This window comes from Vicia villosa, linkage group LG5 (assembly GCF_029867415.1).
Source record: "Vicia villosa cultivar HV-30 ecotype Madison, WI linkage group LG5, Vvil1.0, whole genome shotgun sequence".
In the NCBI taxonomy this organism is placed as follows: Eukaryota; Viridiplantae; Streptophyta; class Magnoliopsida; order Fabales; family Fabaceae; genus Vicia; species Vicia villosa.
The window spans coordinates 152842847-152851291 of NC_081184.1; positions in this window are offsets into that span (position 1 = coordinate 152842847).

The following is an 8445-nucleotide window of genomic DNA, read 5'->3' on the forward strand; positions in this document are numbered from 1 at the left end:
ACCAGAACCACCGCCTAATATGGTTAATGAGTTTAACCCAAATGAGATTGTGTGTGATCTAGGTCGTTGGAAACAAATTAATGAGTATGCTCTGGATATTCAAGACCAAGTGAGGAGGGCATATATATTGAAGAGTCCAATGCAACCGGATTTGCCAAGCTTTCCTCATATTCCATTTGGAAGTGTTGAGCATTTAGTAAATCATGGTATAAGAACTATTTATGGTTAGAATACAGTGAGATCAAAGATGCATCTTTTTGTTTTTATTGTTTTCTCTTTAAGAAACCCGGGAGGGCCGGGCACTTTGGTTTTGAAGTCTTCACTAAAAGCGGATATAAAGATTGGAAGCATGCATCTCAAGGCTTGAAAGATCATGTTGGTAGTCATAATAGTTTGCAACACTCATGTGTCAAACACTATGATGATTATAATAATAAAATATAAAGCGTGGCAAGTAAGTTTGCTAAATCAACCAAGGAATCAAAATAATTGTATAAAATGAAAACCCTTATGCTTTCTATGTCCCTTGTTATGCTTTCCGTTTGCAATTGGTTGTTGTGTCTGTTGCTAGTAGTTGCTCATCTATTCATGATTTCTTTGAGTACATCTCCTTGATTGTGACCACAACAAGTGCATCTTGTAAGAGGATGGATGCTTTGACAGAGGCACAACACCAAGATATTTTAAATAAACTTGAGATTGGTGACATATCTAGAGGAAAGGGCTTGCACCAATCGTCTAGTCTCACTAGACCTGAGGATACTAGATGGGGTTCACATCAGACATCCTCCGTGTTAAAGGTGCTTAGTATGGTTGATGAAGATGGATGTGGACCATATAAAGCAGCGGTTTGATAGATAAAATGGAGAGCTTTAAATTTGCTTTTATTTTGAAGTTAATGTTAAAGTTGTTTGGTATCACAAACGAGCTTTCAAATGTCTCGCAAAGAAAAGATCTTAATATTGTGATTGTCATGGAATTAGTTGGTGTTGTCAAAGTTCGATTGGCCACAATGAGAAACAGTAGTTGGGATAATTTATTTGCCTATGTCCAATGATTTTGTGTTGCTAAAGGTATTCCAGTACCAAATATGGATGAAATACCGATTCGGGGTCGTTCAAGGGTAGAAGGGAGGACTATCATTAATCTTCATCATTACCGTGCAAAGATTTTTTATGTTGCTATTGAAAAAATATGTGTGGAGATGGATCACCGCTTTAATGAAGAAAGTAACATTATCATTATTTCTTTTCATGTCTTGTGTAACAGCCCGAATTTTATTATTTGGCTAATTAAATTAAATAAGGATTTATTTACTTAATTTGGACGAAGTTTGATAATTAATTGGATCATCGGTGTTATGGAGAAACGTGTTCGGATTATTAAGTGAAGTTGGAATTTATTCGGTTAATCGAAGAATTAATAAAGTGGAATATGTAGAGGAATAATATTAGAATTAATATTATTATTGGATTTTTTATTTAATTGAGTTAAAGTCGGTTTTAATTTGGATTAATCGGAAAATAATATTAAGGGTAATAATATTATTTGTTGGAGCATAACTATTTATTTGAACTATTCTATTTCATCAATTGGGCCTAATTAGTTAGGAAGTGGAATTATATGGGTTAAGTCCAATATGAATAATATAGTAAAGGGTAGAATGAGAGAGAGGAGTATCATTTTTCATTTGTTGAGTTTTTTCAAAAGAAGAATAGAGGAGAAGAGGAGCAAAAAGGAGGAACAAAGAGGAACTAGGGTTTTGGAGGAGAAATCAAGAGGTAAGGGGGAGAATCCCTATTATTATGGGTTAGTAGAATTAGGATAATTGGTGGATTAACATGTTAGGTTGTTCTTAGTTGCAATCTATACATATAATGTGCATTTATTCTGTTTTTTTTATATGCTGAATTTCTATTAATGGATTTTGGAAATTGAAATATGCTTGAACGAATACATACTGCATCCTGTGTTCCTCATTGCTCATAGTAGGTATGCCCTGTTCCGATTCTACTCCTTAGGCTACTGTTTGGTATTACTTGAAAAACAATACGAGGTAAATGAATGATATTAATTGGTAATTAAAAATTGTAGCTGCAACATAACTTATTTTATTATTTCAAACTAATAAATCTTCTGTTAGAAAAAAAAAAAACATTATTAAAACTTTACACGTGCCAAAGTATTTGTTTAGAATTTTTTTTTCTTTGATTTAGCCATCTAAGACAAATTCCACTTTTGTAAGAAAAACTTGTATTAAGTGAATTAATATGATAACTTTTATGCTTGCTGAGTTTGTTTTTCTTTATGTTTTGTATTAGTATGCTGGCATTGTTTGTTCCTTTACTGCTTCCTATATGTGTTGATTCTATTTCCATGTTTCTAAGTGCTATTAATTAATGAACATGTTGTAATGGAAATGAACCACTATAAATTGAAATACAATAGAAAGAGGAGTAGTATATTGAATTGTGCAACAGTAGTAGCAGTTAGAAAACAAAATGAAAATTAAAACATTCCCGTTTGACCGAATAGCGAAATTAAACGGTTTAATTATTTGTCCAGAATTTGATGAAAATTTACGTGGTAGCTAAGTTTAATTAGTAGATTAACGTGGTGATGTTATTTTATTGAAATTGCGACTTTCACGAATCGACCGAAATTGTGTCTTATTTAAATATTCTTTATAAATAAATTTTAACAATTTAATAGAGTTGTCAATAGAGTTATTAAAGTTGTCAATAGAGTTGTTAGAGTTGACAATAAAGTTGTTAGAGTTGTTTTGAATTATTAAGAGTCATACTTTTGCTGTTTCGAGTAATTCTGACATGTTTAGAGTTGTCAGTGTATAATGTCGGTGTTTGCTTTTCATTGGAACTTTAACAATTCATATATTTTAAACCGTAACTCCGTTTGAGTCTCCGTTCAAGGCGTTAGAAAGCTAGCACGATATTCTTTTCAATAAAAAAATGGTCTTGAGCAATAGTATGTTAGAAATTGGAAATGGAGTAGAAATAGAAGTGAATTAAATTAATATAGTGTGATTATTAATTGGTTAATTAAATTAATAGTTGAATTAATTTTAATAAGACTATTTATTTGGAATATACTTGGACTTGGATAAATTATTCGGTTATCGGTAAATTACGGTATTTTGGGAATTTGTCCGTAATTGTGTTTTGGCTTGAATATGTTTATGTTGAGAATAAATATATGTATATGCCATGATGTTGTGCTAATATTGATTCTCTATGAGTAGTTGGATAGCATTAATTCTAATAATTAATTGTTTGATGTGGAAAGTGTGTGTTCATGTATAATTGACAAAAATGAGAATTAACATGAGATAGTATGGTTACTAGTGTTAATTGGATTGTGTGAATCGTAATTGATTAATTGACCTCTCATATGTGAATGATGTGTGTGTTGTGAATGTTGTGTACAATTGGTGGATAATTCATAGAGTTGAATTATTGTGATATGCGGAAAGTTAAGATGGTAGAGATGATCTTAATTGCATAGATTTGTGATATTGTACATACATTCATATCATAGTGTGCCTTGAAACACAGGTGGATTTGCTTTGAAACACAAGCGGGCTTGGATTCTAGAGTGAATCGGAAGCCGTAAACTAGATGTTTACAATTGGTGGACTTTGGTCTTGTCCGGATCGGAAGTGTGGCTTAGATTCTAGAGATATGAATCGGAGGCCGGTGAAACTTAGAATTTCACATTGGTACCACATGCATAGTGTCACATGTTTCATTGAGTCACATAAGAGTTATGTGATAGTTGACTATGTGCATTATGTTGTCATGATATGTGCATGATTGTGATAATTGATTATGTGCATTATGTTGTTGTAATAAGTGTACGAGTGAACAATTGATTGTGTGCATTGATGTCGTAATGCTATGTGTATGAGTTTGGTAATTGATTATGTACACTTGGTGTTGTAGCGATATTTGTATTAGTTGATAATTGAGAATGGGTGATGTTTGAATACATAATTGGTTAAATGCGGGAATATGTGATAATTATGACTATGTGTATAATTGGGGATATAGTAATGAGATATTATACTCTTATACTTGGTGTATGCTTAATATATGTGAATTATGATTAGCATTAATTTTATGATTAGGCAAGTGTAATGCATTCCTATAATTGTTGATTTAACCATTGTATCTCATTATACTTTCTTCATAATGGTTTGTATTCTCACCCTTCTGTTTTAATGTTGTCCTCGTTTGGCGACATGCAGGTTCTGGAGTTTAGTAGCTCGTGCGTGATCTAGTCGGAGATTCTTTCGTGTTTGTAGGAGATTAGGTAGTGAGTCGATGCTCTGGTCATGTAACACTGGGTAGATTAGTCGTGTTGAACTCATGTTTCTATTTGGTTATGTATTATGTTTATGACTTGAGAACTTGTTATTTGGCTACTTGTTGTTTGAGAGGCTTTCAAGCCAAATATTCTGAATTATGTTTTAATTTATATCGATATGATTATTGAGACTTGATCATGGTATGGGACATGGATCATTTTATGAAACATATGAGTATTTAGTAGTTTCTGCTGTGAATGCATATTCTGGATAAAATATGATTAATTGAGAAGTGTTATTTGAAATGACCAGGTGTATCATATATTGTAAGTAAATGCTGTTGGTTTTTAAAGGCTTTTAGTTTTTGAAAACATCGATGTGACGCCCTTTTATTATATGCATGCTTATTCTCTGATTATATGCTTATTTATTTTGGGGTATAAAAGGGGTGTTACATTAGTGGTATCAGAGCATGGTCGACCAGTTGGTCAATAGACGTTAATGTTGTCTAATCATGTTGTATTTGATTTGTGTATCTGACACAATCGATACTATTTTATCTGTTTGGTTGTTGGATGTCTTAGGATGATGGTTGCAGGAAGGAATGGTAACATTAATGTTGAGGAAGTAATGAGGTAGACTGGTGCGATTGGACAAGCGCCACAAGAGAGTGCCAATTATGGAGGAAAGGATGAGTTCCGTGCTTTTGGAGATTTTTTAAAGTGCAATCCGCCGATCTTTGAAGGAAAGTATGGACCGGACAAAGCAAATGCATGGATGAGAGAAGTGGAGAAGATCTTTCAAGTCATGAGTTGTACTGATGTACAGAAGGTACAGTTTGGTACTCACATGCTGACGGAAGGAGCTGAGGATTGGTGGAGTAATACTGTGCGGAGATTTGATGAGGAAGGTATTGAAGTTACTTGGAATATTTTCCGTGATGCATTTTTGGAAAACTATTTTCCAGGAGATGTGCGTGGAAAGAAAGAATTGAGAAATCTGGATTTGAAGCAAGGAAGAGAACAAGTCTGTGGGAAACCGTATAATGACGTGGGGAAACAATCTGGTTTTAGCAAGAAGCCAAGTGGGGGAGGAGATTCTACTTCGATTAAGTGCTACAGGTGTGGCGATACGGGTCACAAAACGGTTGATTGTGGAATTGGTTCGAGTAGGATTTGCTACAGTTGTGGTGAGCAAGGACACAATTGTGCCATGTGTGACAAGCCAAAGAAGGAGCAAGCAAAAGGAAAAGTGTTTGCGTTGTCTGGTGCTGAGGCCACTGCTAAGGAGAAGCTAATCTGAGGTACGTATTTTATTATTGATAATGATGCGATGCATTCTTTCATTTCTATGGATTATGCTACGAGTTTGGATCTTGCTTTATCTGTATACGTAGAAGTATGGTTATTGATACACTTGCTTTGAGTTTTGTCCTACTTCTTTGTGTGTTGAATTATCCGTTGAGCATCTTTGGTAGAGATTTTGGAATTGATTTAGTACAAGTTCTGAAGGGACGATATTGTAGTTTTGTAATGGAGGTTTATGTTTCATTATGATTGTTGACTGTCTATTGACAAATTGAGGACTTGATCACCCTTAATCTATTGTTGATAGGAGATGATATCGTATTGAACGAGATAGACTTGTCTTACTAATTTGGTAGCGTGTAAAATGACTAAGGAGAAGTTGGGGAGTAGATTTGAGGAATTGTTTGAGAAGAGGTTCATTGTATGAGTGTATGGTCGTAGAGTTACGCCTGTTTGTCGAGTAAGAAGAAAGAAGGTTCTATGAGGTAATTTTTCTTGAAGATATTTGATTCTAAGAGCGACGATGATCATGTTGAACATTTAAGGATTGTGTTATCGGTGCTGAAAGAGAAGAAGGTCATGTAAAGCTTTCTGAATATGAGTTTTGGTTGGAAGAAGTGAATTTTCTTGGATATGGGATTTCGAGTTGAGGTGTGTTGATGCAGATATCGATAAGTGGTAGCTTATGCTTCAAGGTAACTTAAAGTACATAAGAGGAATTATTCGATGTATGTATTGGAGTTGTTTGTCGTCGTGTTTGTTTTGGAGTGTAAGAGGCATTGTTGTTTGGATCAAGGTTTGATGTGTTGAGTGATCACAAGAGTTGAATATGAGGTAAACAAGACGAATAGAATTTCGAAGGATTCTAATCTTTGGTTTGAATTACCACCCTGGAAAAGCGAAGGCTGTGGCCGATGCATTGAGTAGGAAATAATTTTATAAGTTATGTTGAGAATTCAAGAATTAGAAATCGTTGGAACGATTTAGAGAGTTGAGTTTGGTTGTGAAGCGACGTCTTCGTGTGTTAACTTCGTATGTTGAAACTTACTTGTAGTATTCTTGACGAGATTAGAGAGAGTCAAAATTGGATTTGGTATTAGTTGATGAGATGACATTGATTAATCAAGAAAAAGGTGATAATTTCGGATTGAGAAGAACGGAGTTATGAGATGTCGTGATCAATCTTGTATTTCTGATGTTTCAGATTTGAATAAGAGGATCTTGGATGAAGGACATCGAGTAACTGTGAGGCGATTTGGGTCATTGTGGATAGGTTGACGAGATGCGCTTATTTTATTCCGGTGAGGATGGATTATCGGATAGAGAGACTTGCTAAGTTTGACATCGAGAGAACGGTGTGTTTGCAAGGTATTCCATTCGAGTATTGGAGTGACATCTTTTGAAGCTTTGCGTGGTCGTAAGTGTACAACGTTTTGTATCGGTATGAATAGAGAGAGAGAGAGAGAGAGAGAGAGAGAGAGAGAGAGAGAGAGAGAGAGAGAGAGAGAAAGAGAGAGAGAGAGTGGATGTGGTTTTGGTGTTGAGATGGTTGTGTCGACTGAATTTTCGAGGACGAAAATATTTTAAGTGGGGGAGAGTTGTAACAGCCCGAATTTTATTATTTGGCTAATTAAATTAAATAAGGATTTATTTACTTAATTTGGACGAAGTTTGATAATTAATTGGATCATCGGTGTTATGGAGAAACGTGTTCGGATTATTAAGTGAAGTTGGAATTTATTCGGTTAATCGAAGAATTAATAAAGTGGAATATGTAGAGGAATAATATTAGAATTAATATTATTATTGGATTTTTTATTTAATTGAGTTAAAGTCGGTTTTAATTTGGATTAATCGGAAAATAATATTAAGGGTAATAATATTATTTGTTGGAGCATAACTATTTATTTGAACTATTCTATTTCATCAATTGGGCCTAATTAGTTAGGAAGTGGAATTATATGGGTTAAGTCCAATATGAATAATATAGTAAAGGGTAGAATGAGAGAGAGGAGTATCATTTTTCATTTGTTGAGTTTTTTCAAAAGAAGAATAGAGGAGAAGAGGAGCAAAAAGGAGGAACAAAGAGGAACTAGGGTTTTGGAGGAGAAATCAAGAGGTAAGGGGGAGAATCCCTATTATTATGGGTTAGTATAATTAGGATAATTGGTGGATTAACATGTTAGGTTGTTCTTAGTTGCAATCTATACATATAATGTGCATTTATTCTGTTTTTTTTATATGCTGAATTTCTATTAATGGATTTTGAAAATTGAAATATGCTTGAACGAATACATACTGCATCCTGTGTTCCTCATTGCTCATAGTAGGTATGCCCTGTTCCGATTCTACTCCTTAGGCTACTGTTTGGTATTACTTGAAAAACAATATGAGGTAAATGAATGATATTAATTGGTAATTAAAAATTGTAGCTGCAACATAACTTATTTTATTATTTCAAACTAATAAATCTTCTGTTAGAAAAAAAAAAACATTATTAAAACTTTACACGTGCCAAAGTATTTGTTTAGAATTTTTTTTTCTTTGATTTAGCCATCTAAGACAAATTCCACTTTTGTAAGAAAAACTTGTATTAAGTGAATTAATATGATAACTTTTATGCTTGCTGAGTTTGTTTTTCTTTATGTTTTGTATTAGTATGCTGGCATTGTTTGTTCCTTTACTGCTTCCTATATGTGTTGATTCTATTTCCATGTTTCTAAGTGCTATTAATTAATGAACATGTTGTAATGGAAATGACCCACTATAAATTGAAATACAATAGAAAGAGGAGTAGTATATTGAATTGTGCAA